The sequence below is a fragment of the Meleagris gallopavo genome, chromosome 4, assembly GCF_905368555.1.
Source record: "Meleagris gallopavo chromosome 4, MGAL_WU_HG_1.1, whole genome shotgun sequence".
NCBI lineage: Eukaryota > Metazoa > Chordata > Aves > Galliformes > Phasianidae > Meleagris > Meleagris gallopavo.
In genome coordinates this window covers 41,053,284-41,077,582 of record NC_139407.1, presented here as the reverse complement: position 1 = coordinate 41,077,582, position 24,299 = coordinate 41,053,284, and the positions used below count along the sequence as shown (strand labels likewise).

General features: G+C 36.0%; 1 protein-coding gene across 31 annotated transcripts in view; it reads left to right on the top strand.

Moving 5' to 3' along the window:
- The window catches only part of SORBS2 (sorbin and SH3 domain containing 2), a 153,224-nt gene that overhangs the window by 6,750 nt on the left and 122,175 nt on the right, over nucleotides 1-24,299 (top strand). For 23 of the 31 annotated variants that reach the window (XM_085222981.1, XM_085222997.1, XM_085222984.1 and 20 more), the window contains one exon: nucleotides 18,430-18,553. The exons of 4 other annotated variants lie outside the window; for them this stretch is intronic. The gene's annotated coding sequence lies outside the window, so the exon portion shown is untranslated. Of the gene's footprint in view, nucleotides 1-18,429; nucleotides 18,554-18,660; nucleotides 18,772-24,299 lie in introns of all 31 variants that reach the window. 4 more of the 31 variants (XM_085222983.1, XM_085222988.1, XM_085223000.1 and 1 more) reach the window with 1 other exon arrangement.

Below are 24,299 nucleotides of genomic sequence, written 5' to 3'. Positions count from 1 at the left end.
TCAAAAGATTGCTTGCAGTAGCAGATGTAATCATATGCTTGCACTTCCTAATAAAAGGGATTTTAGTTTTCCATTGTGCTTTGTACTGTTAGGATAGGTATAGGATATAATGCATTATCAAACTTGCAAACGTATTTGAAAAGCCTCAAGTCACTGAATTCTTCATGATTGGAATTGATGCATTGTGCTCAGCCTCAGCGTAACTAGCTTTAAATTGTCTGACTGCTGCTGTGCAATATGTAGGTCATAATAAGGAGCAGCTTTTTCACCAGACTTCCATGGGCTGCATGCCCCAGTGCTGTGGTTGATTGCTTTGTGGTACTGGAGCTGGTAAGAGCAGCAGTGACACAGCCAGCTCACACCTCCCGTTCAGATATGGCACATACTGTGCTGCATGGAGCACAACACGCCCATTGTGTCCCTCCGCTCAATGCTTGGTACAAGGAAGGAAACCAGCACTCCACATGGAGCACAAGCACAATTAACAGCACAGGGCGGTTAAACTTTTATTGAACGATCCCAGTGGCAGGCTTTCTGCTTAACTAAAAATAAATAAAACCATGAATGCAAATGTAAGACAGTCACTGAAACAGAGTAAGTCATCTGATTGGGGCTGTATGTTCATACTGTAGATTTTCAATGTAAAAGGAATTGCTCTGAATAGATATTAATCACATGTCTGTTTTAGAGAGATTAAAACTACAGTCCCTCAATACAAACTTTTATAGTAAAAGTAGCATTTCATGAACTACCAAATGCATTCTTGCTAATGTAATTCTTAATTACCTAATACTGAAATGCATTTGATTATTCTGGCAACTGAATGATATGATTTGCTTTGCAACTAGAGAAAAGAAATAACTGGTATTAACTCTTAATTACATGGCGTTCAGTTATACTGAGATGAACCATTTGTTTGAACTGTTGAGTAGGCATGAGATCAGGAATTTGAGGTCTGGGATCTTTATAGTTAAATTAGTAACCAGTTTCTGTAATTAGGAGCCAAATTCCAATGTGTTATTTCTGTGTATATGTGCTGCAAAGGTATTTGGACAAGCGTGATCAGCAACTATTCCCCAAATGAAACACTGCATTTAGAAATAGCAGTATATAAACAGATTGCAACCATACATTTTCCCTCTTAGAAAAGCTCCATCTTCCTCAAAGTGTTTCAGGATTTCACTAACAGATGAATGCACACCCCAACTTCTTATGTGTCGAGGTCATATAGTAAATTGTTTAGAGATCCACTTTTTTCTGTGTTCTGTTAAGTGGAATGAATATTTACAGTGTGATCCTACATGAATATTCATGATTGAGTCTTTAATTATGTTGAAAATGATAAGTTGATCTAGCATTTCCTTTAGGAGGTGTTTGTCAGCCTCTAACAAAGAGATAGAGAGCTTCTATTATTACAGCAAGAAGTATAGGCGTAGTAGTGTGCAAAAAGTCAAGGACCTTACAGCTCAAGCTGGATATATCTTACTGTGAAAAATTTATGGTCTAAGAAAGCATATGAGGACTAGCTGTGACAAATCAGTGTACAGCCAGTTAGGTGCTGGTAGATGCATCTTATTAGTCTCTATTATTATTGAGAACAATATTATGCATTCTTTCTATTCTGTCGTTCTCCCTTTGTCTTCTTTCTCATATCAGTTCCCAGCTTCCCTCTGTTGCCTTACTGTCTCTTTGGCAACATCTGATCCCCTCTGAGGTATTTGTAAATCAAATCGGTGACTGTCAGTAATGGCCATGGAGGTGCTGCAATGGAATATGGTTAGAAGGAAGAATGTTAATGAGTTAGAGGGGAAAAAACAGCAACGTGTGTACCCAATATGAACTAATGGTACGTCATATAAGGTATTAAGGTCTTGTCACAAATGTTGAAATCAAATGAGTATAGAAGAGGAGGAATGTTTTTCAGCTTACGATCAACTACATTTTTAAAGATTAGTAAGAAGATATTCAGAATAATATGAGACAAGACAAATTGGATATTTCAGCAGTAGAAAGGTTAACATCAAATTTCAGTTACAGTTTAGGGTTTTTTTGTTTCAAGAAAACCATGGTTTCAGTCCAAGAAATTATTGTACTTGATTTGAAAATCTGTAAAGTCAGATTGTTTTGGTGTGCAGTGATGTAAATAACACCAGCTGTCATGCTTTAACATGAGTCACTTCAAACGTTTTTGAGAGAGCTGACTCTTGAAGGTGATTCTGGGCCCATGTGTTGTGACCATAAACAGATTACCAGCAAAGCAAAAGCAGGGAGATCAATCCTAAAATGTAATATTACAGCAGCAGGTGCAAATAACAATAAAAATGAAGAGATGGACTAAAGAAGCCAAAATCAAGTGCTGGAACAGTTTGGTATGTTTGTTTAAAATCATTAGATTTGAATAAACATTGATAAGCATCGACCAATCACGTGGTCTGTGGAGCACAATAACCTTCTAAGAGTTCTAATGTGGGAATGCAATCTGCCCTCCACCTATGGGCTAGTCCCTGAAATGCCATAGACTTACATATATGACCAACATGAGTAACAGTACAGATGTCACATACCTAGAGACCACTCTCAGATATCAAATTAGGGTGCAGTGTATAAGGTTGCACTGTGGAACAGCTGAATGCTGCTTCTGTAATGGAAGGATCAGGTATTGTGTATGATACGCCAATGATGAAGGTTCATCTGAAGCAAGTAAATTACGTCAGATGTGACCTTGGAACAAAAGTTCTGCTCCAGTGAGGCTGTCTGCGTAACGTAGACAATTCTTGGAGGTTTGTAAATTTCAATTTTACAAATATGTAGTTTGATGCATCACACTGATACTGATCCTTTTCTGTATCACTATTTCAGTATTGCATTGTTGTTACTCACTGACAGAATGTATTTTCTTCGTATTCTGTTGAATGTAGTGTAGAGCATTCTGTTAAGGAAATGATTGTACCATAGATACTCAGACTTCATTCATTTTTCTTCAAATAGTGTGGCTTCTTTACACACAAGCATTTTACCAAAAGTATACTACCATACAAAAAAAAAAAAAAAAGCCTCAGTGAGATGCTGATATTTCTATTATTGTGAAGTACCTTAACTATCTTGAGCCCAGCCTAAAAACAAAAAGGTAAAAAGACTTTCATAGGCTCTGATGTAATGGAAAACCTCATGGATGGGAATGATTATGATGTGATAGTGGACAGAAGTATATACTTAAAGGGCAGCATGTATCTCTGAGCAAATGCATGCTGAATGACAGCATTTTACATCTATTCCTGCTTTGGTTTTTTTGATGCATTAGACGTATTTTTCTGTTCAAATCTATTGTTCCATAACAGCATAGCTAATGCTGCTGTAAAGCAGGAAATTCCAAAGACTGAGCCTTTTCTCCTAGCTTCTGTCCCTAAATAGACTTACTTTACATCCTTCTCTGCTGAACAATGATAGTGTTCTGATTCATCCATCCTTAAAAATCTCGCCAGCCACCATTAAGGGGTTGAAGAGGACAGATGTGCTTCTGTGTTAAGTAATCTTGAATAACATACTACGTTATTTTAACTGTTGATGCTGAGGATCCCAAACCTCAATGAATAGTGGTGGAGATGAGGGGGAGAGAAGAAGATAGCAAGAAAAGCAATGCTTTTTCCTCCCAGTCTTTACAACAATCACGTTATACAATAAGCTTTTTCATTTACCTTTTCAACAGATAACTTGAATAATGTTGAAACATGGAATAACAAAAGCTTTACTTTTTTGTAGCATTTTATGTACAAGTACTGAAGGAATGTACAACTGAAATGTTTGATGTGTAAGTTTAGCCACAGTTGCTGACTAACTATATTTGCCCTCAAATAGTGAGTTTTACTCTTGCTACCTCAGGACTCAGAAGAAAAGGGAAAAGTACTTGAAGGAAACCCTAGGGAATCAATAATGGCAGTTTTCATAGCTGAAAAAGCAACGTTTTGAAGAGAGCATTAAGAGGCATTGATGTCTCAAGATTGTGGGTTGTTTTTTTTTTTTTTTTTTTTTTTTTTTTGGTAACATCAACAGTTCTGCTAATAGGAAGCTGATAGTTATGACTTAAGGTTAAAATAACTGGAAGGGTCCTTTCGGAGTTTAAAACCAAGAACAAGAGCGAAAAGAAAACAACGCAATTCCTTAATGATTCTCTTTTTTCTCAGTTATTGGAGACAATAACTGAGTTCCTGGTTGAACCAGAGTAATACTGAAAGGCAGTTCTAATGCTCCTAAGAGGCTTAAATTATATGATGTAGCCAATGATGGGAAGGAGTGGGAACTACATCAAAAGCAAGATAGCCATAGCTTGTTCTTTTCTGTATATTGCCGTCTTGTCTGAGGAATCAATTCTAACCTGAAAGTTTTCTTACCACAGAGTATGTTGAATGTTGAGTATAGCCAAGCATTCCTTGATGGGGAAAGTGTGATAGGCACAAGTGTGTGAAGTCACAAAAAACACAATGTGTCACCTTGCAAAAAAGTACAGATATTACTCAATCATGATGTACGTGGTGCAGAGGATGCAACAGATTTTGCTTTGGTAACCTACTCCTAAGTATTAATACCTGATGTAAGACTGTAGAAGATTAATAAGTTCCTAATGACAGAGATCTGATGGATGTTCTTCATAAAACATAGTGACTCATCTTTAGATTTAGATATAAGGAATACCAACAAAATAACAGAAATAGGGATTTCTGAAATGTAAATTGTGGAATAAAGATTAGTACTTCAGCTTACCAATATACATATATATATACAGAAAAGACAGTTATGAAAACAGGGTGGTAAGATTTATATTTTTACTCGAACTAATGAGATTAAGTATAAAGCCAAGGAAGACTGCCACAAAACCCATAAGAGAACAAATTTCAATTCATGCAAATATTTAGACTACTTCTGGTCTCCTGATCAGAATAAAATGTGAATATGTGTAAAATTCTTAAGGGCTGTTGGTAGCTGATTTCATAAATTGCTTTGGCTCTGACTGTAGCAAGGGTATTCAGTAGGGCTGACTTCCTAAAAGCCAGTGTTTTACCAAAGTTTAACTTTAGGATAGGGAGGAGGAAGCCTGTCCATGATTCAGGTCTCTCGAACGATTCTGATATGTGAAAAATGCATGAATTCAAGATTTCACATGTTACTGCAGAGATCTGTGTTTGTGACTATGAACAGTATTTTCACTACTAGAGGTGCCCACAGAAGGAATGTAGCAATCCACTTGAATATAACTAAGTGAACTAAGTGCAGGGTAGACGTAATTAAACTGTACGTTTAAACACTGCTTTTGCTAATTATATCTTGATATTAAAAATGATACACAGTAACTGTAAAACCAGAATTCCTTTTTTTTAAGCATAAATCTAGTCTGAAATTGAGATATTATTGGTACCAAATTTTGAAATAGGTGTAAAATTGGATTTGTATAGTACTAAATCCCTGTTTCTCAGTGAATTTTATTTTGTTTGAGTGCCTCACTTTCTCTATTATGCAGATAATGAGGACTTTTATAGTTGAAGTGATAAATAAGGAGAACTAAATAATTGATGTGAGGTGATCATTAATTGGTGAGAATGCCAAAGAAATTGTTATTGGAAGGCTGATCAGTAAATCCTCAGCACAGATTGCTTTGTGCTCTCCAGTGAAGCAGATGAATTGCTGGATTAGAAGTCTCCATCTTTGGCTCAGTATATTGTTTTTAAGCACCACGAGACATATATGCAACTTTTGAATTTCAAAAAGACTGTAGCTTTTCAGGCAATCCTAAATTATAGAGACTCACCTAAATATGGTGTATAGTTAATGCTTCCTTTCTAACATAAAGCTCACACTACTGATTTCTGTGCATTTTTTGTTTTAGTCTTCTTTGAATCTTGAGCAGCTATTGTTTGTTTTATATATCAACACTGTGCTTTCTTTCCTATTAAAGATATAGTAAGGATTTTGGAGATAAGCAAACAGTAGCATCCCAAAGGGGTGCCACTGAAAAATATTCAGTGCATATCGCTTAAGTCATATATTGATCCTATAATTCACACTGCTCCTTCTAGCCAGTTATATATCTTGCATATTTTAATGAGCACCTTCTGACAGAAGCTAGCAGTTGCTACCACTACATTTATTAAATTTTACTTCTAATTAACCAGGAACTCTGAGCAGTGACACTCTCCCAGATAGTGCAACTACCATAAATTTAATTGTTTTTCTTCTGGATAAATCTATAGCTCTTAGCAATCCCAAAGAAATAACAATTTCAGTGTGACCAATGCAATCAGATGAGTTACTTTGAATAACCACAACGTAAAAGACCTTTATCAAAGGAAGTGATTGTAGGAGAGGTAGGCAAGGTGTTGATAGGTCTGGCAGTAGAATGAAGACCAAACCAAAGACTTGACATAAAAGTTTTAAATTTGTTATGTGTGTAGCTGAAGGCTTATACTTTTACATGCTTTTGACAATGGCATTTGATTCAGTGATTATGGTCTTGGGTACGGGCCAGGTTCAGGGCACAATTTATTGTCAGAACTCTCCCAAACTCTAGAAAAATTATTTGCAAGTCTACACCTACATACTATAGTAAAGTATTAGGGGGATGCCTTCCGGCCCAGGGAAATTGTTTTCTTACAAGCAGTTTAAAAAATGTGTGGACTTAAATTAATCTAGGTGTGAATTTGTTTACTTTCTGTAATATTTAGTGTAACTATCTTAAATATATGCTATTTAAAGTGTAGATTAGTCATTGTTTAGCTAAAACCTCAGGCAAAAATAAACACATCAGTAGGACTAAGTAAAAGCTATGAGCTGTACAACAGCAAATCTGTTATACTGTCTCTATGTGGACATGTTCTACTTCAAATTTTGACATGCACTCACTGTACCAGAGGAGAAAGTGCAGATGAGTTATTTCCTAATGAATGGATAAAAAGACCGCTGTCTCAGTTATCTGAAAGGAAACTACATCTTAGTAATTTTTTCTATCAATATTAGCTCATCACTGTGTAAAGAAGGGGTTGGGATTGAGTTATCTTTGTAGTAGATGCTTAACATATTAGATGGAACATGCATGATTGCAAAAGTAAACTGAAAAACAGATGTATTAACAAATGTTTCTGATCACTCAACTATAATACCAGTTGTTTCCTAATTTCTTATAGGAAGCTTAGCAGAAACTAAAAATTTAGAAGGGGTTTGAAGAACAAGCAAATAGTAGCTTTATAGATGAACTTGAGAAGTATTCTTGTGTTAAAAGGATACTATCTGTTACAATGAAAGAATATGTGGGAAAATCTGTGGAGAAGTTGTACAAAGTTGCAATGAGAGCTTTGGGAGTTGAAGGAGGAGATAGACAAAGAATTGAGAAAGCTCTAAAAAGGGAAGAGATGGAAGTAAAACTGCTGTGGTGGAAAGGCACAGAGGCAGCTGTGTGCCTGCTAGTGGACAGTGTATACCTACTGCTCCAGAGTAGACAAGTGTCACAGCCTCAAAGCAAAAAGCCAGAGTAGTCTCTTGGGACACATTTTATGTTGATCATAAAGTGGTATTACTGAAAACCAGGGGCCTGGATACTGTAGTCAAATTGTGTTATGACTGAAGCCTAAACAACAGCATTCCTGATAAGGGGCAAACAAAAACAACCATGTTGTTCCTGAGATTGAAGGGAAGCAGGTGTGAGGAAAAATGAGCTGGCTCCTTGAGTAACTAATGTCATTATTTTCATTCTAGTCAAATTTCTGACTTACACACAGAATGCCAGCACATACCATGGATTTTTCTTGTATTTTAGTCTCTGTATGTACACAGGTATTTTAATTATTTTGCAGATTTGAAAACAAAATAATCTCCTTCTGCAGTTGAGTCCTTCGTGCTGTTTAAACTTGGACACAAATAATCAACTCTTGACTGCTCTCTCTTCAGAAGAAAGTATTAGATATTTCAAATAGATACTTACTTGTATATCACTATCAAAATGAGATTGTCAGTGGCTGTCTTCCATAAGCAATGAATAACGTAATTCTGTGGATAGGCTTCATGTAGCAGGTAATTTGGAAGCAAGTGAAACACATCTTGAGGGATACTGTTGTGGTACTCAGTTTATCTGACTATTGTAAAAATAAATTAAATGCTTTCCTAATATTTTCCTTGTGAGAAATTTCTTTAATTGTCAGAAGAATCAAATAAACTTAAACTGCATGTCAGACGGTCCATAGCAGAAGGCAAAGCAATATAACAAGCTAAATGTGTTTTGAATACTAAGTTTGTATTAAGTATACTTCTGCTGAGATGTTCAAATGTCCTTACTTGTGATGTTTTTGTGTACAATGCCAATTTAATGTTATTATCTCTGCATTCTCTTTTAAGACGTAAGACAGAAATCTAAAAAAGTTTATTCTGGTGTAAATTCACTAGAGAAAACTTGCCTTTCAACTGTTTGAAATTCTTATCTGTGTGTAAAGTTTTCAAGCCATTTTTGAAACAGAGGATAGCAGAAGTCACTGACTTCATCCTTTAGTTTCAAGTATGAACTTTTCAGATCTTGTCTGATCATTATCCCAGGACTAGAATTGGGAATTTGTTTTGACCAGAACCAAGGTAATGAAAAACCAAAAAACCCTGAGACAAATCGTCTGAGGTTTTTATAATTAATAAGTGGATGACTTTTAAAAACAGATGATGTTAAAGTTATCAGGAAGTAAACAGTTTCTAGAAAGGGAAATCCACGTTTCCGTATGTTTTTTTGTTCAGAGAGGAAATTACCTAATAAATGTACAAGTTTATGTAATAACTGCTTTAGATTATGCTATTACTTCCAGATCTCACATACCTTAAGATCTGCCTGACTGTGAGCAATACTTTCATTTCTGCTCTTCAAGTTCCTTCAACTACCATGGGTTTAGGTTCATGATATGATAGAGAGGTACTGCTTCTTTTAACAAAATATGCAAAGTAAGCTTAGTCATATAATTTTAACTGTCAATTTGTTACAGTTTGAGAGTGTTCTCAGGAGTTTTTCTCTGTATTCCTTGGTGCTGGCTTTTGTTCTGCCAGTTTGGATCTCTTAAGGTCTGGCTTTCATAAGATGCATACATAGCTTCTCTTGAAAAACACATGTAGCCCATGTACTGGCTACCAAAATCTGAGTTAGCAAGAAAGTGTTACTTTAGATTTATGTCTATTCAGCAAACTACATTGTTGAAGACTTTTTCTACACAGGGAGAATACCTGTGGTAAAAAACATAGTTGTAGTTCTGAATTCTTTATTAATTACTAGCATTCATTACTGATCAGTAATGAAAGTTTGCTGAGGGAGGAAAACTAGGAAATTTCTTCAAAAAAAATTGTTTGTATGTCATTCTCAAATACTTGTCATTGCTGTAGTTGCCACTTATGCAGAAGTCTAGCTCCGTTAGTGAAAAATGACTGGAGGCCTGCAGATAAATCAGCATTGAGCAACTAGCATTGCAGCTGTAATATCTTGCGTCACCTTATACAATTTAAACATGAGCTTGTCTTTGCCCAGCTAGGAGAAGCATGGATATAGCTCAAACAGATGTTTCAAATGAATAGTGTGTTCAACAATTAAAGGTACCATGGGGAACATAAATAGGAAATAAAAACTGTAAAAGTGCCCTTATTGTCATTTAGCAGGAGCCAAAGCAGTACATGATAAATGACTGCATACTTAATGTGCTTCTGTTAACAATAAGGCAAAACAAACAGAAGCTCAGCACTGATTTCCTGAGTCATCCTCCTGGTGGGCAAGGGCTAATTTGGTTGTAGAGTATCTACTGGGGATTGTTGGCATTTTGCTAGAACTTCAGCTTTGGAAGCTGAAGAACTTCCTAGAAGCAAAGTCTTCCTTTTGCTCCAGGCTGCCAGTATGAGGAACTGCCACATCTCTAGGGAAATAATTATTTTCAGATGAAGACTTGAACAGGAATTGAACAATTTTCTGTGTAAGGACTTCCTGTTAATCATTATACATCATACAGAAAAGATTAATCAAGGCACTCACCACCAAAAAAATCACCAATACATCATTCAGCAGATTTCTGCTGTTATGTCATTCCTCTTCTCTAACACATTTGCAAACCTTATCTCTCAAGTAAGTTACAAGTCTCTAATTATTTGGACTGTGTGGAAAGCATCTGTTTCAGAAATGTATTTGGACTATCAAATTTTTTTAAGCAAAAAAAAAAATCAGTTCAAAGTTTTCTAGGACATGAAATGTTTTATAGTAAAATTCCAAGCCTGTCACTGTATGCAGTTAATAAAATGCTATGGTTTTGTTCTTTCAAGACAGTATGAGCGTGCAGCTGTGCAGTAACATCCAGCTCTACTTTTGGCGTAACCAATATTGGTGTAACCAATTACAGGTTTACTTACATGTTGAATGCTTACATTTACCTTCTGATGTGTGAGTGGGAAGGAATACACTGCATCTCTGCATCTCTGTGATACTGATGATCTGGTATATGCTAAAGCCTATCCTTGGGATTTTTTTTTTTTTTTTTTTAGTTTCATAGCGCCTTGAGGACATGGTGTTGCTAGCTAAGGTGTGCAGACCATTCCTAACTTACTAGAAGTTCAAGGGTGACATATACTTGATTGTGATCAGAGATCAACAGAAAAACTTTAGTCTGACCAAAAAACCAGCTTTGAGGTCATGGGTTGGGGATCCATGGCACCTTTAAAGAAAGCAGTGATTCAGCTATACTCTTGAATTAGATGATTCCTGACAATGTAAGAGATTTTGAACTGAATCTCAGTCTGGCTGTATTTTCTTTAAGTCCTCTTTATCATCTTGTATTAGTTAAACCTCACTGATAGCTATGGCTACGCTTCAGACTCTCAAATTTGTTGTGAAGCCAATATACCATGAAATGTTAAGATGCTGGCACTGGGTAGAGCTGGGTCTGCTTTTTCTTAATGAGCACATTTGGAATTTGAATTTAATTCTACTACATCACCTGAATAGCAGATAATTTCAGATGTAAATTACAGCAACGTTTCAAGCTTAAATTACAGTAAAGGACACCACTTAGAGCTAGCAAAAAAATAACGTGGTGGATAACAAAGCAGTAGAGTGTCTATAGCAGTTGAGGTATCTTTTTTGTTGGATGCCTTCTGGAACAGTTGAATTGCATCTGTCTGGAATTATATGCATACTGTTAATTTTGCTGTAGTGAAGCAGATGGACAAAATAACCTAAAGATCCCTCTTTAAGCCTTTCATGGTATAAGGCATTATAGGAGAACTGACTCAAGTTTTGTCTGCTGCTTTGGTTACTGCCCAAAGTCGGAATGATTTGTAACTTCTCATAAGCTGATATGTCCTGCTTTGTATAAGCCAGATTTGTTTTCACACTCTTTGTGAGTAAACAGCTTGTCACTGCAATTCTATCAAAAAGTCACTTCAGATCAATCTACAGAAACAGCTCAGACAAAGGCATAAGAGTATGTAGTCTGAGTAAAAAGCATGTTGTCACAAGGTGAGTTCAAGTTTACTTCAAGTTCTGCCAGAGTATGGAACAGATTGAGGAAAAGCACAGCACTAGAAACTGCAATATTTGTCCTCTGGCCTTAGTGATCTCAGACATGGCATACCTAGGCAGCTCCCTAGTCAGCTGCTGGTGTGCAGTGGATCCCACCTCCCAGAACAGAAAAGTATGGACAAGTATGCCTGTAATTGCTATCATTTCCAGTGGTCCATTCAATGTCATTGCTAAAGGAGGTAATGATGTTAATGGTCTTTATAAAGAACCAGTACTGGGATGGATTTGCTTCAGCCCGTTATACTGGTGGATGCAATAACTCTTCCTTCTGTTGTTCTTAAACTGCTTGTAGTTCTTATTTGAGGTTTAGATAATAGTATTCCTGGAGTTCTTGAGAGCAGGAGATCGCTTGGTGAACTCAGGCAATTTGACAGCACCTTTTCTCACCAGTAAACAACCTGAAAATAAGCAAAGGTAGAGACAGGGTAGGTCCAAGTGGCCTCAGTCTAGAGATGGCACACACCTGGGCTCCTGGAATAACTGTCAGCTTTGCAGCCTTAGGAATCAATAACTGCCACAACTCTTTTGAAACTGAGCAGCAGTCTGAGAGTTGGATCTGAAGCAATTGCATGTCAGTGAGCTTTGTCTGACTTCAATCATTTTTGTGAAGTCAATATGTTTAAATCAGAAGAAACCTAAATGTTCTAAATGTTGGGTCTTGCTGAAAATCAGATACTGTTTTGAACACAGACTCTTGAAAATACCACATGAAAAAAACTATCAAGGTTCTACTAGTGTTAGTTTGTGTTCTAAAACACTGAAGTGTGATCTACCTGTAGCCTGAAACCTTTAAAGCTTTGCAAAAGTGCTTATGTCTTTAAGTCTTTGTACACATGCATTTGTGTTTGCAATCAAGTGGATTGTAGTAGCACAGTGGATAAACTGACTAAAGGAGCAGTTAAGGGAAGATGTGTCTCACCGCTGCTTTTCAAACCTGTTGTTTGATTGACTTCTGGTGTGAGCATTTGTGTTGAACGGATTTGACAAGTATAATTCCCTTCTCCCTGGGATTCAGGCTATGAAAACTTCACTTGTAGTAGGTCTGCTTTCCTCTACTCTCTATGGTGTGAGTAGCAGAAAATGTTAAAATTGCTTGGTTGGTAAAACTTAGATGATTTGTAATGTAGGTTTCTTTTTTCTTAACAAAATTGACAACTTTGCAAGTTTTCTGAACACCATTGTGTTAATTATTGAGAAGCCTAAATTCCTTGGTGGATTTAGTCACGGTAATTGAAACAGAAACTTAATTCACAATGTGGATGTGTAAAGCTGGCCTGGCTTCTATCTGGCTATTTAAGAAAGAACAAAATGGCATTAAGCCTCGTGATGTTCTGTATCGTAAAGCTTTGTGAAAGAAAAGGAGGGAATTGGATCTTGCCCATCTTTCATGAGTTTCTTCTGCTTTTTGTAGACCAGATAACTTAAGACTGAGAGAGGCAGTCATGCACAGGAGCAGGCAGGTCTTCATAGTGCTGGCATTGCTACATTGAAAGGGGGACGTGTTGTCCATGGGTGTTAATTTTTCAGCATAACTAGAGGAGAGACTGTCATTCAAACGTTGCTTTCTCCCAGATTAATTGTCTTTAAGCTAAATAGTCTGGTTCTTGCATTTGATATGGCTAAATTATTTGTTGTTGTTGTTTTGTAATGTTGGATTTGGGCTCAAAAAATTAATGTGAGCATTTGGTAGAACAAATCCAGTCATTTGAGTTTGTAAGTTTTAATGAGCTTTTCAGGTGTAAACTCCTTGCTCATGTGTGTATATGTGTGTGTGTGTGTGTGTGTGTATGTGTGTATACATATGAGTTTTGGGCTTTATAGCTAAACTACCAAATTCCTCTCAAAAAGATCCTGCAAATTTACACAGTAGCTGAACACATTTCAGTGGAAAATGATTCTGAAAGACAAATGACCTTGTATAAGGTTCTTGAAACAATGTACTAGCAGCATATACTGAGAGCAAGATAAACAATAGGCTTCTGTTCTCTATTTCCTGAAAAAGGCCTTCTCATATTGATTTCCCCATATGTTTTTAGCTGTTAACTCATGGAACGGGGGAAGTTAGTTTTACTAATGAAATAATGCTCTTAGAAGGCATGACATTCTTTAGGTCTAATTTAACAGCAGTAGCTACAGTCAAAGTAGTACTTATTAACTCTTTAGGAAAGCAGTAATATGGTATGAAACTGACTGTAAGAATTACAACATACAACCAAGACGAGGCTCTGTATCTTTAAATAATATGCTTTTAATAACTTGTTTGAAATGAGTGTGATTTCATTTTGCTTGCGTTTCCTTATATTATAGTACATTTGTTTGTGGTTAAATATATTTTAACTTTTAAAGGATTTTGAAGTACAATATTAAACATTGAAAAATTGCAACCATTTCAAACAAAATGTTTGTGTTGTTTGGTGTTCTTAGATATCAAAAACTAAATGTGGGGACATAAATGAAACTCGGTCAGGTTTTGTCAAAGGTATCTGGAAGATGTAATACTGGCTCTTTCTGGCTTCTCTTCAAATAACAGATAGTTGTCCAGAGATTTATCATCTTGATAGGTATAGAATCATCAAGGTTGGAAAAGAGCCCTAAGATCAACAAGTCCAGCCATCATCCTGTCATCACCATGCATATAGTTGCTTTTTGTTTCAATAAATTAATGTTTTATGTCTCCAAAAACTGTAAACTATTACAAACATTCGTAGATTCTGAGTCTGCATAAAATTCACTTGTGTACATTATCACATTACTAGAATGCCTTCCATAACTATTACATGATCAGGATAAAGACATGTATAAAGTAATATAAAGAATGAAGAAATTACATGTGGCTGTATAGAGTATAAATTCAGCTGCATATTTAGTATGTACACAGGTTGACTCCACAAAAGAACTCTTCTTCAGCACATGAAGTTTCAGTGACTCAGTTGTGTTTGTTAGATCTATGAACCAAGTGAAAAACAATATTTCTTATGTATGAATCAATGAAGTGGAGACTCGCAGAATTGTAGGGGCTAGAAGGGACGTCTAGAGATCATCTAGTGCCCTCTATCCATCAGCGTGTTGAACAATTTTCCATCTCTCATCTTCCAATTTAACAGAACTCTGACTTGTGGAGCCTAGTCATGGAGTTTGTAGGGACCTGAACCAAGTGTCTACATTAGCAGTGTGTGCTAACCACTTCTTGCCCATATTTGATTGTTTAATACCAACCATCAATTAAATTGTGGCAGTGTGACACTAAAGAATTGTTGATAAATGTTAAATTTGGTGTTACTGATGGCTATAAAATCGGAAATATGATTATTATCATCCTTTGAAAAGTTTATGGTGATAATATTGGTAATGGCGAGAAGCTTGTTTTAGTAATAAACTTATAAATAATTAGATTTCTTGGAGAACTAGACGGTATTATTTTGTCATACTTAATAAGTGCTATAAACACTAATAACAGACCATTTAAGCAAAACAAGTTGCAGAGAGGGTATGAGGAAAAAAAGGTACTAAAAAGGGTTAAGTACTAGCAGTAAATCACTGTCCTGAGAAGATGCTTCAGAAAAGAAACACTGCACTGTAAGAAATCATGTATTGCATTTATTTAGTACTGTACTGATATTTCTAATGATTTGAACACATTCTTCTATTTTCGTATTTGCATAGTAATAGAATTCACCATACAAGTATTTGTTGGCTTTGCTTGTAACTACCAGTTTAAAGCAACAAGGACAGTAAGGTTATGTAGCATCTGGCTCATCTGTTTTGTTATGTATAAATCATATAGTTAATTTAAACTGTACTGTATTTTTTTACCTGATCATTACAACTCTTAAGCTGGCTGTTACTCATACAATTACATGTTGTCTAAAACTTAAGCCGCTGCAGCCCTTAAGTCTTTATTCATCGACCTCAAGTTAAATATAAACTGAGCTTTTTAACTTCTGTGAGTTGGTTTTGTAGTAAAATAACAGTCCTAAACTAGCCATGTGGAATAAAACAACAATAATGATTAATATGTCAGGCTAGTATTTAGTATTAGATGGGTTTCATTTTTCTGTTCTTGTTGTAGCTGCTCTTAACTACAACAGCACTAAAAATGGTTGGGATCAAATGGAAAAAATTTTCCTGAGCTAATAAAAAAATAATTTATGCTTTATTTTCACACTTGACAGCTTTTTTTCACTATTATTTTATTTTTATTTTATTGTTTTATACAAGTCTTTGGGAACAAATATGCTCATTTCTGCTTGTTTTTAGCAATGAGCAATGTTTTATTGCTTAAGTAGTTTGAATAGCCTGTGTTTGGCATCCTGTTTAACTTTCAAATAGTTACTCTTCAGAAGTAAATTTAAACATTAAGGTGATCTATGTCTTCTAAAATGATTTCAAAGGACTCTACTTGGCTAAGTAGAATATGATTGGAAGTCCAGTATTTAATGAAATATTTAAAATTTCTACCACACTTGACTGTCTTAGGTTTTGAATAGAGAGTAACATCAAATCTTGTTCATTTTATTCAAAGAAAAGTTACTAGCTTTTTGGTGACAGTAATTAAAAGTGTGGACATATATGAAGAGTTATTCTGGTGAAGCAATGTTAGATAAAGATAGAGGACATTCTATAACAGAAAAGGTTCCTAAAAGTTAAATGGTAGTTTTCCACTGACTTACCTATGTTGTCTGAAATTTCAAAGTAATTAGCAGGTGAAACAGAAATGTTTAATGCTTTGTTAGCCTCTGTCTTCAACACTGATGATAGGCTCTAAGACCCCTGGAGCCCTGAGCTGGAAAACTATGACTGTGGTAATGATAAACTCCCAAACTTGTGTGGGATTTGCTGGTCCACCTAAAAGCATAAGTCCCTACGGCCCAATGGAATTAATCCCAGGATACTTGGAGAGCTGGCTGATGTCATTGTGAGGCCTCTCTTAATTACTTTTTGGCAGTCTTGGGAGTCAGGAGAAGGCCCAGTTGACTGGAAGCTGGCAAATGTTGCCCCAGATTTCAAGAAGGGCAAGAAAGAAGATGCTGGTAATTACAGGCCTGTCCGTCTCACTTCAGTGCCTGTTAAAATTGTGAAGATAATTCAAAGATTTACTGAAACACCTGAAGGACAATGCAGTCATTGGTTGCAGCAAGCATAGGTGTGTGAGGGATAGTCCTGTTTAACAAATATAATTTCGTTTTATGACAGGGTCACTCACCTAGTTGACAAAGGAAAACCAGTTGATGAATTCTTTTGAGATTTCAGTAAGGCTTTCGATACTGTTTCTCACTTTATCCTTCTGGGCAAAATGTTCAGCATGCAGCTAGACAAATATGTAATGCAGTAGGTGAACAATTGGCTGATGTGTGGGGCTCAATCAATTAAAGTAAATGAAGTTATGCAGAGCTCCATTTTGGGGTCAGTTCTCTTTAAGTTTTCATCAATAACTTGGAAGCAAAAGTTAGAAGTATAGTAAGTTAGTTTGTGGAGAACATGAAACTGGGAGGACCTGTTGTCCTCCTTGACAGTCTGCAGAGAATTGACACATTATGGGGCTGAGCAGCTACCAGCTGCATAAAATTTAACAAAAGCAAGTGCTGGATTCTGCACTGTACAACTACAGACTTTTATGTCTGTCACAGAAAGCAGTCTGATTGACAAGTTGAATCTGAGTCAGCACTGTGTCCTGGCAGTCAAAAGGACCAACCGTATCCTGGGATGCATCACACCCAGCATTGCCAGCAGAACAAAGGAAGGATTGTTCCACTCTATACTATGCCGGCTTACCTTGAGCATTATGTGTGGTTTGGGGCACCACAGTGTATGAAGGACATAAAACTGTTATGTCTCCAAAGGAGGGCTATGAAAACACTAAAGGGGCTGGAGAGCAAGATGTATGATGAGCAGCAGCTGAGATCCTTGACTTTTTCTGCCCGGAGAAGAGGAGGCTGAAGAGAGGGTCAGTTGGGTGTTAGGAAAAGATTCTTCACTAGAGGGTGGTCAGGCACTGGAACAGGCTCCCTAGGACAGTGGTCTCAGCCCCAAGCTGCTGGAGTTCAGGAAGCATTTGGACAGTGCTCAGACATAGCGTTTGAATTTTGGGTGGTCCTGTGTGGAGCCAGCAGTTGGACTCAGTGATCCTTGTGGGTCTCTTCTTTGTATATTCTCTGTATATTCTCTTTGAGGTCTTTTATATTAATTTTTATTATTTTTACACAATGAGAATTTCATCTGGTTGTTTGTGGGTGCAGCAGAAGGGGACAGGAAGATCTTTGTTATGTCACTGTATGGCCTGTAGAGTGTCAGCAGCTTCAGGTCACTAAGCTTTCAAAATAGCACTGGTGCTGAAACTGGAAATTTAAGCTGAAAACTAGAAACAAAATTCTTGCTTAAATCTTAGAAAACTTTTTTCCTCAGATGTTTATGCCAGCCAGATATAATAAACTTAAATACAAATAGAAGTACATTCTTCTCAGATGAACCTTTGTATAAAGAAGGCAAAGCAACCTTAGGCCTGACTAAACTCAAGATAAACATTTTAACATTAAAACAAATGCATAGCGATTCTTTTCTTGAGGTAATAGTCTTCAAGGCTCTAACTCTGCTTTTAACAGAGTTAAAAGTTTTTTTAGAAAAGTTTTTCTTTATCATCTACAGTGCTTGTTCTTTCTGTTTCTTTAAATAAAATTTGGACAATGAACAAAGGTTTTTGCCATGAATGTCTTAATTTTTTTTAGCTTGGGTTGGTAGGCTGCTTCTTCTCTATTGCATTTTCATTTTGATTGTAGGCAAGCCCATTGCTGCTGAAAATAGCTCAAATGTGCTTTGAACAGAAACAGCCAGCAGCTCAGCTTCTTTCTTTCTTTCTCTTGCAGACTCTTGCATGTGAGTTTAATTTTTTGGGAGAAACCTTCATAAAGGGCTAAATAAACAAGATCTATACATACAGAAAGTTTTTACTTCCTCTGCACTTGAGAAGCAACTAAACTTTTCTGTCTGGTAAGTCATATTTTTCTAAAGGATTTGTCCTTCTTCCTGTCCTTATGACTTGCATTCTTGAGTTTCTCGTTAGTGTTCAGAGAAAATCAGCTTCTGTTTGTTAACAGTTCTGCATACAGTATGTATAGAAGTGTGAAGACCTCTATGAAGGCATTACTGTGCTGCTTTTGCAAACTTGAAAATACTACCTTTTAAGTCCATAGGATGCTTTGGGATAAGTAAGTTTCTAATTTTTGTTGATCTAGTAGTTCATTTTCAATTTGTTATAATGAAATTGTTCAGTATTTTAAAGCAGGATTGGTGATTGTTCTTTCCTGAAATTCTTTACCTATTTGGATGCTCTGTACTTAGAGAGTGAAATTGAGGATTTTTTTATTACGAAGTGTATTGCTTTGTTTTAAGTCAGAGTTCAGAAATAACTTTCCCAGCACTTCATTCATTACTCATTGCTTGCAGGTTAAATTTTGTGGAGATAAAAAAGGTACATGTTGATGCAACAGTGTATTTTTCTTGGTAGTATGCACCTATGTCATAGGTTGGCAAACGTACTTGTCAGTCATTAATGTAATTCTGAAACTGTTCCATTCATGATGTTGTTTGGGTTACAGTGTTTCTTCACTTTTTAACTCTACTGCTTGAAATCTTTTTCTCCTGGATTATGGAATCTTAACTGAGAATAATTAAAAAAAAACAAAAAACAAACAAACAAAAAACCCCCCAAAGTTGGTTTTGTTATTTATCTTCTGTTTTCACTCTACTTAGTGATTCAAACAAAGAAAATTTCTGAAGAGCAAAAGTGGTTTGCTTTGGTTTTCTTTTTCTCCTCAGTGCTATGGCTTTAAGCAGTTGCTCTGGATAAATGGAAGCCTATGTAAACCCTGTCCATCTGATCACAAATACTGGCCTGCTGGTATACCACAATTACTGTGTTCTTGCATCCTGCATGTCCTAGTTCTGCATAGTTCATTTTTCAGGCTTTGCTATTACTGTAAAGTTAGTTTATTTCAAAAACATGGTGAAAACCAAGTCATTTTTAAAAGTGGTTCTACATTTAACGTAAACCACCAATTCTGCATTTTATTTTCATAGGAAAAGAAAGAAGTAAATCAGAGTTCTTATATAAAGTGGAAAATCCCCAAACGAATTTTATTTATAAAATAGAGAAATTCTGAAGTCTACATATATATAAGAAATATATATATATATATATATAAGAAATTAAGGGATTTGTGTGAAGTAGGAATTTTTTTGACAGCTCTTCAAAAATAGCAAAAACAGATCTGTTGAATTCATTGCAAGAATGTTTTATTCTCATATGAGAATCTTGGATTAAATTCTGCTTTATATTCCTTAGAGTAGCAGATATTGAAGGTGTATCCGCCTAAAACTATAGGACTTTCGATACCAGTCTCATTTTCTACTTCAAATGAGACAGTCTTTCTCCTTTTCTGTCTCATTTTCAATCAACCCATATTCCTTTTGTTTTAAGATTTTTCTCTGATCCTGTCTTACTGCCACACATAAAGCTGCTTCCCTAGTCCTGTAGATCTATCACCCTGTCCTTTTTTTCCTAAGCACTTTTGAGCATCCAAGTATTCTAGTGAACACTTTACTTACATTGATGCTTTTCCTGTAAAAGCTAGTTTTCAGTCTGTGATTTATTCAGAAGAATCTGAAACTTCCAGAAGAACTTAAGACTCTTCAGAGGCCATAATGTAGTTAACAGTTGAGTGGATATGTATATAAGGGAAGCAGTGTAAAACTTTGAGACCAAAATACATAGCTGGAAGAGAAATCAGGCTGTATAATAGACAAAATATTTAACAAATACTTTCAATCAAAACCAGCACTTGAATTGTGTAAAGTAAGGGTCCAGGATATTTTATGAATGATCACTTTTTACTTCACATTACTTTAAAATTGCAATACAAGACCATGTTTTTGTTTGGCATTTAACTTTTGACTGAGTAACAGAACTGACATACAGAAACTTTTATTTGGCATACTGGCACAACCCAAATTTTAGCTGAGTGAACTTGGCACTAAATTCAACTGAAGGGAGAGGAAATCTCAAGAGAGCAATGGAATTTCTTTCTTTGCGTAAGTATACCTCTGCATTCATGGGGAACAAACAGTAACATTTTGTGCAGGTTTCTGCTTTTGACAGTGTGTCTTTGTTCACTTCCCAAAGGTGGTGTCAAATACATTGGGGAAAAAAATAAAATGAAAAATGCAAATACAAGGATTTATTTAATTATATGGTCCAAATGAACACGTTAGGTCTGGAACTGACCAGCACTGTTATTGGTAGTTCTTTGTGTATGAGGAATAAAGGCTCACTTTCAACAATTTAGATTACATACAAAAACTGTAAGGACAGATTTGTTTAAGTTTAAATAGAGGGGTGGGAGGCAAGTGTGTTTATAAGCTTTTTATGATAGACTTATTTGATCAAAGAGAATCTCAGAAACTGTTTCCTTCTTGTCCGTACAAATTTTCCCAACCAGTATACAGTTTTACTTGAGCTGTTATTTCAAGAAATGGCTGTGATAAAGATCTTTGATTAATATATTGCTTATACACAATGCATCAATGTAGCTTTCACAGCATGATCTAAGTTCAATTCTTTTATTAATGGCAACTGGATTTTATGGTATTCAAATTCCCCAGTTTCTGATCTGATAGAAGAATTTCAAAGACATGTGAGTTCAAACTGCATGTGACAATACTGGAGAAGATTAAAAGTGTTTTTGAAAACTGGAGAGCAAAATCTGATGATAAAGGAAATTAATCTGAATGATCGCCTTGCAAAGGATGTATGGGGATGAGGGGATATATCAATTTTGAAGCACCTGAGAGAGCATGTGTGCTTATGTGAGACTCAGCACTTGTTTCTGCACTGGACTTATGTGGACTTGTATTCTGAGATGGCAATAGATAGCTCTGTAAAAGATTAATTATGCCATTCAGTATCTCATTAATTGTTATAGAGGAGTGTGATTTCGATGATACCCTGACGCACTGGTTATCTGCTATCTGCAGGAAAAAAAAAAAGCCAACAGAAAAACAGTGGCAATGCCTCTGATCTTTTGATAGATCCAGGTGAGCTAGGATCCAGCAGGATTCCCAGCTCCTTACAGTAACCTGTGCTTATCATCATTAATTATCATCATTAATCTCTGGTTTGAGAAAGAGGATAAAATTAATTACTTACGAATAATCAAGTATAACAGTAAGTATCTTGTTTGGATTACTAACTTTTAACCATGATGTCAAAGCATTTTGTTGCTTAACCTTTCTAAAAAAAGTTCTCTTTTGAGATGAGCGTTTTTCAGATTCAAGCTCAATACTATTCATTTTTTATCATTAAAAAAAAAAAAGAAAAAACCTAAAAGTTGCCAGTGAGAAGCAGATTTTTGCTTTTAAACCAAACAGGAGTGGTTTAATTTTCAGTTCTGCCTTGAGCTTTCAATTTTATTTGACTTTGTATTTAAACGGTATTGATTAGTAATAATGAAGTAGTGTGGTACATAGTAGGGAATATCATTGTTTTGCCACCTGTGTGCTTGTACTACAAAGATAAATGTGCTTATACGCTCTCTCTTTCTGAGTAGGCACTTAAACATACATCTAATAAGTATGCTTTAATCTTACATAAGACATTGCCTGCTTATGTTTGTGTGTAAGACTGCATTTGTCTCCGTATATCAGTGGCTTAAGTATTAGTATGTTTCATTAGTAGCTTACATTCCTTAATGTTTAATGCTGTTTGGAAGGCTATGTCTTCTTTATTACCGGAGGCAACTTGAGTAATTAGGCTGCCTTGACTCTTGAGATTGCTAATCACTTGTTCCACAGAAAGGTTTGTTTCCTCCCCTATTAAAAATAATGTAGAAGAATTGCTTCATTTAAAAGCACAACTTAATAGCTTGTCAGGTTTTGTTTTAAAGAAAACTCTTAACATGTTTATATCTCTTCCCTAATCTGTGCCAAAACAAAAACAAATGAAAAAAACTGATAGGTGACAACTGTGTTAGTAGCTCTATCCTTGTGAATATGAAAGCATCATTCATGAGTTGTAAGAGTACAAGAAGTCTCTGTATTAGAAGTGCTCAATGAGGAATACCTGCTTAGGATTTCCTCACTTTTGTGATTCTTCTCAATAGATCTAAGGGAGCTGAGAGTTAAGTTGCTACAAGATGCAGCTGGACTCACTATGCGACCCTAAATTTCCATCGGTTCTTTGGATCTCGTGGAGAGCAGCAGATCTCTTCTCTGCAAGCTGGAGACTTTAAAAAATCAAAGTAGAAGAGAGGATAGCAGAGATAGTAGGCTTGCTATCTTATCCAATTTTATTTACTTCCCTGGGAAGAAAGGAAGCAGAGGAGACAAGAAAAGGAAGACAAGCTCTGTTGCTCATGTGAAAAGACTTATCTGAAGAGCAGTAAATTTAGAGGCCCAGTTCTTCTGCGTTGATAACACCAAGTGTTTCAGTGCTGTTGAGTCTTATCTGTAGACTTATTTCTTTCTGTGGTTTTTATACCCTTCAATATAGAGAATTCAACATGTAGAAACTTTCTACAATGTTTGTTAACCAAATGAAGGCAGTAGGAACTTGCTGTCAGAGGCCAGTGGATTTCCATATGGTGTAAAGTTACCTTTTGGTTTCTAGATCCCCTTTGGGCTCTGCACTGAATGAAGCTTTTCAGTGTTGAAGAGAAGGCTGATGGTTGATTTCTGAAAAATTACAGCTCTGATCCAAAGTAATAATTTAAAATTGAGAATGAAACTTTAAACTCTGTTAAAAATGAGAAGATTTAGTGAGTATTTTAAGCCTATTACTATGGTTTAGAGTCTGGGAACATTCTAACATACTCACTGCTACCTTTCTGAAAAACAGTGGTTAAAACTGGCTTTAGCTTAATTCTGCTTCCAGAATGCTAATACTGAATGTATTTGAAAAACCTTTCTTAAAATATTAAAAATAAAAATAACAATAGTCTAGAAACCCACTTACAATGTAGGAACTAAATGTTTAAAGCTAGATTGTCACTTCATACTGGTATCTCTTGGAGTAACTAACAGTGATACATTCATGCAGAATATTTTACTGTAATGGCTTTGCATGAAATGAATGAAATCTCATTAAAATTGAACAAGTGTAGTTTCTGATCTACTGTTTGAATTGAAATTCAGATTTCACATCACAAGGATGATTCTGAAAGCACGCCATCCGCAGAGGGCCATCTGAGAGAGGAGGACAGAAAAAAAAAGCTTGGAATTAAAAATCTCAAAAACGTAACTAGATGAACATAACTGAACTCTTTAAAAGTGTATAAATGTGCTGCAAATGTGCAGTGCTGAGCTGCTTTCAAGCCTCAACTTGATGCCTCATGAGGCTTGTGTATGCTAGTGGCGAAGGCTGCTATGCACTGCCCTCTAACTGTGAACTGAACTTCTGTCCCTTATGTAAATTGAATAAACACAAGTCCCCTGACTTGGAAATAATTGCGTGGTTTGTTGCTTTGTAGCAGCTAACTGCATGGTGGTTTTATAACAAAACAGTTAAGTGACAGGCGGCAGGTCAGCATGGTGTTGATTTGTCATCCTGCGATCTTGGAAGTCTCATCCAAATGATTTACAGTGCCTAAGTTTCCATAATGAGCTGTGCCAGATATTTGCTTATAAAACCAAATGATTGATCAAGAAACGTTTGTGTCTGTGCACTTATATATTAAAATGCATG